Source organism: Fundulus heteroclitus, chromosome 20, assembly GCF_011125445.2.
Source record: "Fundulus heteroclitus isolate FHET01 chromosome 20, MU-UCD_Fhet_4.1, whole genome shotgun sequence".
NCBI lineage: Eukaryota > Metazoa > Chordata > Actinopteri > Cyprinodontiformes > Fundulidae > Fundulus > Fundulus heteroclitus.
The window spans coordinates 26,140,126-26,150,430 of NC_046380.1; positions in this window are offsets into that span (position 1 = coordinate 26,140,126).

Here is a 10,305-nt window from a genome sequence, read left to right on the forward strand (position 1 = left end):
AACTTAATTAGCAAACAAACCTTGAAAATGGTTCCACGCTGAGTAAAACATATAACCTTGGGTTAAGCATAAAAAAGGGGGCCCAAGTATTCTAGCTTTGGAAATGTGGTATTGGACTTCTCTATATAATTTAAAGAAGTACAATTTTATCTCTAATTAAAAAGCCTGTAAATTACTACTCCTTTTTTGTGGTAGTTCTGATTTACTTTACTGGATCGCCATTTCAACACAAATAAAGACAAAAACAATTGATCAAAAAGGCCCCGTAACCACTAAAATGCTGCGCAGACATTGGATTTGTAAACAGAAACCCGACGAAGACCCGAGGCTTTGTTAAACCCGTTTGGCGACGGAACCAGCTCACGTTAATTATCATAAAACTCATTATTAAGCTCTCTGGTAGACTGACTAATGTTAGCGAGCTAACGTTGGTACCGCAGCGACAAATAACGGACCGCTACGGCTAATGCTAACCTAATAAGTCTTGTCTAGAAAGGGGGGGGGAAGTTGTATTTTTATATTTCGTTTGTTGCTGTTTCGCTCGATAAAGCCTAAAGCAAGATTCTAAGTGGATGTTGTTTAAATCCTATGCCAGGTTGCGCCACGGGCAGCGGTGGCCTTCGTGCTGCCTCGGAACCAAAGCGTAGCAGTTTGGAGCTAGCTAGCTTGCTCGGTAGCGCCCTCGCCCACTCTGCACCGTTAACGGCTAAAAATGCGAACAACCTTAACGTTGCTTTGACGCGGCTGTTTAACCGATTATCTACCTCACAGGCTGGATCGCTTGATGCTTCCCCACCCCGCTACATTACGGTGAAGAAAAAAAAAAGAAAAAAACAACAACAACACCAAACAGACTCAACTGGTTCCAGACGAGTCTGGGCTTTAAAGACATTCGTGATGGCCGTCGTTACGAGTGCCTCCCCCCTCCCGACCACTAAGCTAACATTTGTTAGCATCCCCAGCGCTGGCTAACACCTACGTTGTAACATGTCTGACCCCCTTTTTACTGCCTTCTCCCAGGGCACGTTCAACACAGCGAGCAAAAAACACACACCCAAAATGCACGATTAACATTACACGAGCCTTTTAAACGATAGATTGTTTTCCACGTACCAGCTTTGCTCGGCGACGTATTTTTTTTTTTTTGCTTACCGTCTAGTTTACAAACACAGGAAACGCCACAGGATGTAGCCCACTCCCCCACACAGCAGCAGCAGCAGCAAACCCCCCCTCTGCCGAGGAGAAGGGGCTCATCTTCTTTCAGCTCCCCGAGAAGCCAGAGCGGCGATCAAACTGAAACAGCAGAAGAAGACTGTTAGTCCATTATTATTCCCGATCTGGAGACGCCCACTGCACGACCACGTTAACGCCGAGAAATGCCGTCGGGGGGTCTCTCTCTGCTGGCCTCTCTCAGATTCAGACCACGTCTGAGGGGACGCAGATGAAAAGAGGGAGTTAGAGAGCAGGACTGGTGGACTAACACTGGAGACTTAAAGCAGCCTTTTAATGCAGCCCTTTGCATGTATATACAGTGGTGGTTCTAGACCAAATTTAGCAGGGGGCCAGGGTGGGGCCAGTGTTTTTTCACAGGGGCACAGAACAAAAGATTGGGGGGTCAACATTTTATAGTTTAATATATTAAGTAAGCCAAAGAGCCAATTGTGGCTCTGTAACTACAGGTTGCAGACCCCTGATCTTTTCTCAATACAGCGGGACCTTAACGTGAAACAGCTTAATTTTTTATTTTAATTTTTTATATTTATTTTTTAATTATTTTTTTATTTTATTATTGGATAAAACATAAACAAAAAAATACAACTGATCCAAATGACCAGTCAGTCACAGTATCTTTGTCAGCATTTATCTTCCTAAGAAATTAATATCATGTTTTTAGTACAGGGGCCATAACGGGGGGCAGGAACAGTTCTACAGGGGCACAGGCCCCTGTTGGCCCCTGTCTAGAACCGCCCCTGTGTTCTAGACACAGGGTGGTTCTATCTATCTACAGATACATATCTATCTATCTATCTATCTATCTATCTATCTATCTATCTATCTATCTATCTTCTATCTATCTATCTGTATAGTATATAATATTATATATTATATATATATATATATATATATACCCCAAATATTATATCTATATATATATATATATATATATATATATCTATATCTATATACATATATATCTATATATATATATCTAATATATCTATATCATATATTAGCATGAAAAAATCTGTTTATTTTATATAAATTTAAGGTGATCTCTGACTCTCCTAGTTCAAAAGTCAGTACTGGTAGCCCTTGGTATGACACAACACCAGTAAAGTAGCTCTCAGTTTAAAAAAAGTTGGCCATTAAGTCCATATTTACTGTACAAAAAAAGAGGAAAACATAACTAACATTAGTTAAGTGGCCGAGAGGAGGGTGTATATATTCTACTTGAACGTATATATTCTATGTTCTTCTTTATTCTATTTTTTCTCATCAACTGTATATATCTAGATGCACTATATATACTTCATGCACCTTTTCCTCCTTCATTGCACCTTCTGTTGCTTATAAGAGCAGATGTCACAAGTAAATCTCTCCATTGTAAGATCAATAAAGTTCCATCTAATCTAATCCAATAAATGGACTCTCGGTTTAAACTGCAGTGAGCAGGGCATGCACACAACATGTACAAGAGGGGGACAAAAAATTAAATTAAATAAAAACAATTACAGGTCTGTTTAGAAAAATTTATTTTTCATCTTCAGTCCAAACTTCAACTATTTTATATTCCAAGTCAATAGGCCTACCTGTGAATTCCTGTCCAAACTTATGCTGGTTTATGATAAAGTCTCAAACTTTTTTTTTTCCAACTCTCTTCTCTGCCTCTGGATAACTAATTGATTTTTTTAACTTGCTGAATTTCTACTGCCCTTTCTACTTCACACTCCCCCTATGTCACTCTGTGTTACCAGCACAGTTCCAGCACTTTTCCTGCACATCATCTTCACATTTGAATTTATGATCAGCACCAACATTTGGGACACCTCTGGCTTCTTTTTCAGGCGGCAGCTATGTGCCAACGTCTTTGACATCTTCAATTCTAGAAATACAGCACAATCATTCTTCTTATTCGGATCTCAGACAACATCAGTGGTGCATACCGCTACCTACTTAAATAAATGTGAAGCTATAGCCTTCACCTACTGTATTCTGTGCAGCGGCGGGCCGTGCATTTCAAACCACTGAAGTGAAATACACAGGAGAGAGGGCTGGTGGCGCACGCCCATTGTTGTGACAGCAATGCTGTCACTCCTTTTATCCCAGTCATACGTATGTACAAAACATACAGATGTTCCATAATCTGCCATGTATTTAATGAATATGTGTGACATATGATTTTCTCTAATTTGCCAGAAATGCACAGTGAAAGGAGCGGGTTAGACAGAAAGCACCATGCCTCACTAACAGCGGCACGTCTCTCAGCTGTGCATAAGGCGGGGGTGTTTTTTAAGAACGCACATTTAAATTTGGTCCGACAAAATGGAAGAGTATTTCACAAACATACGTGTTTTTTAAACAAGATTTTTTCTGTCATAACAGGGTGTGTAACTTGATCGGTACACCATAAAGCAGTAGGGGCCGAGCTCAATTTGCAGTGGCACTTCCGGTGGCACCTTCACAGGCCTGCGGCTGCCACGGAGGTGCCACGGCTGTTGCCACATTCCTTTTGCTGGTTTTGGGCAAACAATTTGTTATAGATGCCTGCTAGTCTATAACTACTTTCAAATAATCATGTTTTATTGATATTATTTCCAATAAAAGTTGTGGCACTTTCGCCAGCCAGCTGCCACAAGGTGTCACAACGCTGGCAGGCCACCAGCCGCTGCTGCACTTCCATTGCTGTTTCTGGCAAACGGTTTGTCATTGGGGTTATTTAATGCCTGGTCTATATTTACTTTCAATAAATGACGTGCTAATTGATATCATTTAATAAACTATTTTAAAGCAATTTAACAAACAAATTATAAGGTGACTGTATGAGTGGTTTGACTTGTGTTAAGAAGAACAGATGTAGTGATATAAGAAAAAATCACGTGGAAACACGGTGGAACATTTGGGAAGTCTGTGGCCATTGGGTGCCAGAAGATGCCAGGGAAGATGCCTGAAAGGATGACAGAGGATCACTGCACGAACAGTCGGTGTATTATAGGGTATGAGTGGTTACTGTGAGTTGTTACAAATAAAATCAGAAAATAATCACTTAAAAAAGCGCTGGCACTCAGTGGAATTACCTGGCCACAAAGGTGCCACAGGATGCCAGAGAGACAAGGCTGCTGCTGATGCAGGCAGATGTTTTGGGACGTCAATTGTCTGGAAATGGGTTGCATTCTCAATGTATTGTTCAAAGTTCTAGCCTGCTAGTTGTTAATTGCAGATGATGATGATGCAATTATTGCTTGTTCTTTAATAAACAATTTAAACTTATTCCAAGTCACAATTTTTTTAGGGAGGAAATTCTGACAGACACTTTTGTGACCTCTATTGCCCAGTAGGTCAGCTCAGTTTCATTATGCAAATTGTCTCGGCGCAGTGATCCAGTGGTCATTAAGCCATATATTGTTACCTTTGGCAGTATAGGGATTGTGCCAACTCCTGCTACAAAATGAAATCAGCCTGTGTATAATGCTTGTCCAAGGAAGGGATCATGAAGTAACCTAAAACTTCCTGGTGGATGGATGTGCCTACCTTGGTCTTCATAAGACCTTATACCTTATGCACCTCTCCTCCTTTTGGTACCTTCTTTTGTTTATTAAGCCGATGTGTGACAAGTAAATTTCTCCAATGTGAGATCAATAAAGCCCTATCTTATCTTATCTTATCTTATCTTATCTTATCTTATCTTATCTTATCTTATCTTATCTTATCTTATCTTATCTTATCTTATCTTATCTTATCTTATCTTATCTTATCTTATCTTATCTAATGCAAATTGAACTGAAAACATTACACCCCTATCTCTTTGGGACTTTGATTTCCAAATGAAATGCAAATTGTACATTTCTTTAAAGAGAGGAGGAGGGGTGGTTGTGTACGTACTTGTACTTGTAGCTGAGTGAGAACATTTTTTGCTAATTTTACTTGTAAAAGGTGAGGACTTTGATGTACAGTGAGGACCCTTTTTTGGTCCTCACTTTCTTTAGGGGCTAGGGGTTTGGTTTAGGGCTATGGTTAGGTTTAGGTTAGGTTTGTAGTGGTTTAGGGTCAGGGTTAGGCCATAGAAAAGGTTGAAAGCAGCAGAGTCACCAACCCTACTTGTTTTAGCTTGCTCATCTCTGCTCCTACCTACTCAGTTTATCTTTGTGCAGTTTGTGTTTCGACCAACGTAGAAATGCCAGGAAGAGGGAAGCGCCTCCCCAACCCCCTCAACCTAGGCCTGTTTGCAACATTGATACTTTAAAGAAATCGGCAAGAAATGGCAAACGATAAAAAAAAAAAATCATTATAAATAAAAACACAAACAAAAGGAAAAAAAAAAACATGATGTTTTTATAATAGCATATGCAAGATTGTCTTGGATATTGTTTGAGGATAAAGTAATCCCCTGGAATAAATATCTGGATCACACACCAGCTTAAACTAATAATAAAATACGGCACAGTTTCTCTGCTTCTGTGTCCGCCTGCAGTCAGACAGTTGTCTCAACGGTTCTCAGTGTGTGTGAGAGAATGAAACAGACAGGAGCAGAGAGGACAGACAAGCTCCAGTTTCTCTCACGCAGTTAAAATTGACAGCTTTATGAGATTGTTCTTGCCTCAGCCATGGCGGGAGTGAAGAGTGCAAAAGATTGCCGGGTGTCGCCCGCAGCCCGACTTTCAGGTTTCCCCCAAGTACGAGTTGCTTTCAGTGGGTACCAGTGTTGGGCAAGCTACTTGTCCAGTCTAGTAAGCTAAGCTATCAGTTACTCAACAATAAATTAAGCTTCACTACACAAAAGCTACCACCTATAGAAATATAGCAAGCTAAGTTACACAAATGTGTTAAAAGTAGCTTAACTACATCAGAAGCTACTTAACGTTGTACCAACCGAAAATGAGTCTGATACACTGGTTAAAACATTTATTAAAGATCAGCCAAGGACCTAACACAGTGTAGACATTGCTTTATGAGCAGCATAATAAAATACAAACTGAAGTAATTACGGCTAGAAATAAAACAAAAAGGTTATTTGCCTAGTACAGTACCCAGTACTCTATGAAACAAACTACTGTTATTAGTACCAAATTAAAGGTACTGTGTAGTTTTCTCACTCTGCTGTTCACTAAATGTTGAACACATAAAAGACAACCTCCTGATAATATAATATGCAAAAACGGCACCAAACATTATTAACGCCACCGCACGTACAGTATTTTTACGCGAGCGCGCGTTTTTCACGTCACCCGCGCGTTCTGGCTGGAAACGCGCGGTGACGTAAAAAACGCGCGCTCGCGTAAAATACGGGTTAGAACTGCACGTTATTGTACGGACGATAATTTGCCTAATCGGCTTGCCATATGTTCCACTGCCGTATGCATGCGCATGTTTTGATAGATACAGACAGGAGAGGCAAAGTAGAAGCTCGTGCATGAACATGTCCAACCAACAACTCAGATTGATTGTTCACTCTGAATGTTGTTTCAAAATAGCAAACCTGGTTTCATTTCTTAGTTATGTCCTGGATTTTGTAGCGTTTGTGGACGCTACGTTGCTACTTGATCAAAAAAATAACGTCACTACAGGTTACTTGATTCATAAAGCAGCGACGCTACGGTCAAGCTACTGGAAAATGTAGTTTAACTAATAGCTTCGCTACATGTAGCGGCGCTACTGCCCATCACTGGTGGGTACCTCTGCACAAGTACCCCTATGCTTCCCCCCAGCTGTACCCAGGCTGAAAGGCAGACAGCCCCTGCTTTCTACCGAATGTGGTGGATGGTTTGACACTTCAGAGACCAAACTTAACAGCTTTCAGTGTTGTAAAACCAGAGAAAACCACGATACATCCACAAATTTCACTGCAAAAACGGATCTAAAAATAAGTAAAATGTTTTTAAAGTTAGTGTATTTCTCTTTGATTTGAGCAGGTAAATAAGATTATCTGCCAATGGAATGAGTATTTTGACCCCTAAAATAAGATAATTAGATATCCTGCACTTGAAATAAGATGTTGGAGATGAGTTGTTCCTATTTTAAGTGCAAAAATCTTATTCCATTGGCAGATCATCTTATTTACCTGCCCAACTCAAGGACAAATACACTCATTTTAAAAACATTTTATTTAATATTAGTTCCGTTTTTGCAGTGTTGATATGGAACCTTTGCGTATAGGAAGCTGAAGTTTCCTTTTTCTTCTTTTTTTCCCCTTCGGGCGTGGTTCATAGTTTTGTAAATAATGAAATTATATTTCGGTTTATCCACGCTCCATTCATAGTGGTCCTTAATATCGATGTCGTCGCTCTTCAGTTTTTCTGGACTTCCTGCGAGAAAACCCTCCTCGTTTCTCCTCGCCTCTCGGCCAGTTACCGAAACTCGACGTGTTCACTCAAAACGCCTCTTATGTCAGCTCGGTTTGACCCTGCTGTTGAGCTGGGCCAGAGAAACCCGGCTGACCCTGAGAGAAGCTGCTCCTGAAACATTCAAAGCGGGCGGAGCCGAGTTGTGCACAGCCAAACCGAGCAGGTCAATGGAAGTCAAGACACGGTCCTCACTTTGTATTTCAAACCAGGACTTTTGTGTGTGTGTGTTGGAGGGTGGAGGGGGGTGGGGGTTATTACATGTGGAGAGATCATGAATTACTTATCCACATTTACACTCCCAGTATAAACAACATTCTGAGATTAGTTTTATTTGCTTTCTTATTAGCTGAGGATGTATATGCAAGCTAAACAGAATGGCCAGTTAATAGAGAGAAATGATGGGATATGGCTTGTACTTTTATAACGCTTTATCAAGTCCAATGACCCCAAAGCGCTTTACACTACATTCACAGTGGTGAGCTATGTTAGTAGCCACAGCGGCCCTGGGACAGCTTGACAGAAGCGAGGCTGCCATACATCGGTGCCACCGTGTCCTCTGACCACCTGCAGCAGGAAATTCGGGTGAAGTGTCTTGCCCACACAACATTATTGGCTTTTATTGCAGGCTTTCATTATTATGTGAGCTCTTGTTAAAAAGTCTTGTGTTTTCGTGAAATACAACACAATTACAGATCAACAATGGGTCCTCTTTTTTTTTTGGTTCTTTCTTCTCAGCTCAGACTTGAAGGGGCACAAAGAAAACATGGACTCTACTCCTACCCACTCCTTCACAGAGGATTCCTCTGCTGAGATTTCACATTCAAATTACAGCACAAACCCTTCATAGACGACGTGAAACAAGTAATAGCGCAGCGTCAGACAATTATTGTAGATCAGATGTCTCTAAATGCAGCAATGTAATAGAAAGTTTGATTATAAAAATGCCTAATTTTTTTAACGTAAGTCTTAAATAGCCACTGAACGGAATATTGTAAGCAAAGACTGGGTAAAACAAAGTGCTAAAGTTTTTTGTGTTTTACTTTTTAAGTTAGTTTTTTTTTTTTTTTTTTTTTGGCATTTCAGAGACTCCAGCAAGAAATCTTAAGCATAAAAAAATATTTACAATTCATCTAGCAATAAGGGGAAATATTTTCAGTTCTAATAATCAGTTCAAAAACATAAAATAGATGCGTCCCAGTTTGCATTAAAGGTTCTTAGATGTGTGATTTAAACATAGAGACCCAGTTTAAAGAGTGATAACCACTGGAACACACCCAGGACTGAAGAAGTTGAACCGAGTGGAAACTTTCCTTCTGTCAAGGTAGTCTCCTCCTATTTAGAAGGCAAATAGCATGCAAACATCCAATTAACTTGATCCTTTTCTCCCGACTGTGAGATGTTGATCTCTTTTGGGTGAGCCTTTGCTGTATTTGATTAGAAGGTGAGCTCATAAATTTGTTTAAAGTTTTCAGAGGTTTTCAGTTTCATCAGAGTTGGCCGCTTAAACAGTATTAGATTTAGGATGGCCACTCCCAGTTAAGTGCATTACCCACCTGCAACCACAGAAATTTTAGCCCCTCTTTTAATTAATCCAAGAAATATGATTGTAGTATTTCTTATATTATGAGATTCGACATTCAAATATTTCATTTTGCATTATTTGATGAATGAATAGGATTTGGGATTGAATGTTTTGGAATTAGACAGTTGTAAATAAATGTATTTTTTCAGATACAAAATTATAATATTAGACAAGACAAATAAATACAAACCTATATATTATGACCTGCACAATCAAGTGCAAAGTGGTCAGCAGACACCCATTTAACAACCTCAACAGGAAGTGTATTTGCTAAAGAAGCTGACTGTGCAAAGATTGCTGTATCCAAGCATATTAATGGAAAGTCAAGTGGAGGGAAGAACTATTGTAAAAAACTAAGCACAAGCAACAGGGATAACGGCAGCATTAATGGGGCTGTGAGTTTGAGGAGATATACAAGGTATATACTGCAGCTGGAGCCAATGCTTCAAGAATTAATACATGCACACACAAGGCATTTTTATCAAGACCAAAGCTTGTGCAGCTATCTAAAAGGACATCTTCCTTCTGCTGACAAGCTTTATAAAGATGGTGATTTGATTTCCCAGTAGGACCTGGGGCCTTCCCACACAACTACCAGTATAGCTGCTTTAATACTCACTGTGCTTGATTGGCCAGCAAACTGCCCTGACCTAAACACCCCAGAGGAAGACAAGAATCACCAGACAGAACAATGCAGACAAGCTGAAGGCCGGGCTTCCTAAAGAGCTCATCAGATGCACAGACTTCTTGCCTCCATGCAAGGATGATGAATCGATGCAGTTAATTCATGCAACAAGACCCCACATCCATTATTGGATGTATGAAGTACATTGAAATTCTTTAAGTAGGCCCACATTTCTGTACTAAACACCCCTTTCTTGTTGGCCTTATGTAATCTAATTTTCTGAGAAAGGGAATTTGAGGCCTATATTAGCTGTTATCTATAAGCAGCATCCACATTAACAGAAATGCAGGCTTGAAAGATATCACTGTGTAATAGATCTATATAATTTGAGTTTCTCTCTTTGAATTTAATTACAAAATAATTAAAACTTTTGATCTTTGAAGTTTTCCATGCAATGTGCGAGGATTTAAGTGCTATTGGGATCCCCCCCCTATCGTTTTGGGGTCCTTATGAGTGTTAGTTTAGGCTGACCTTGCGTG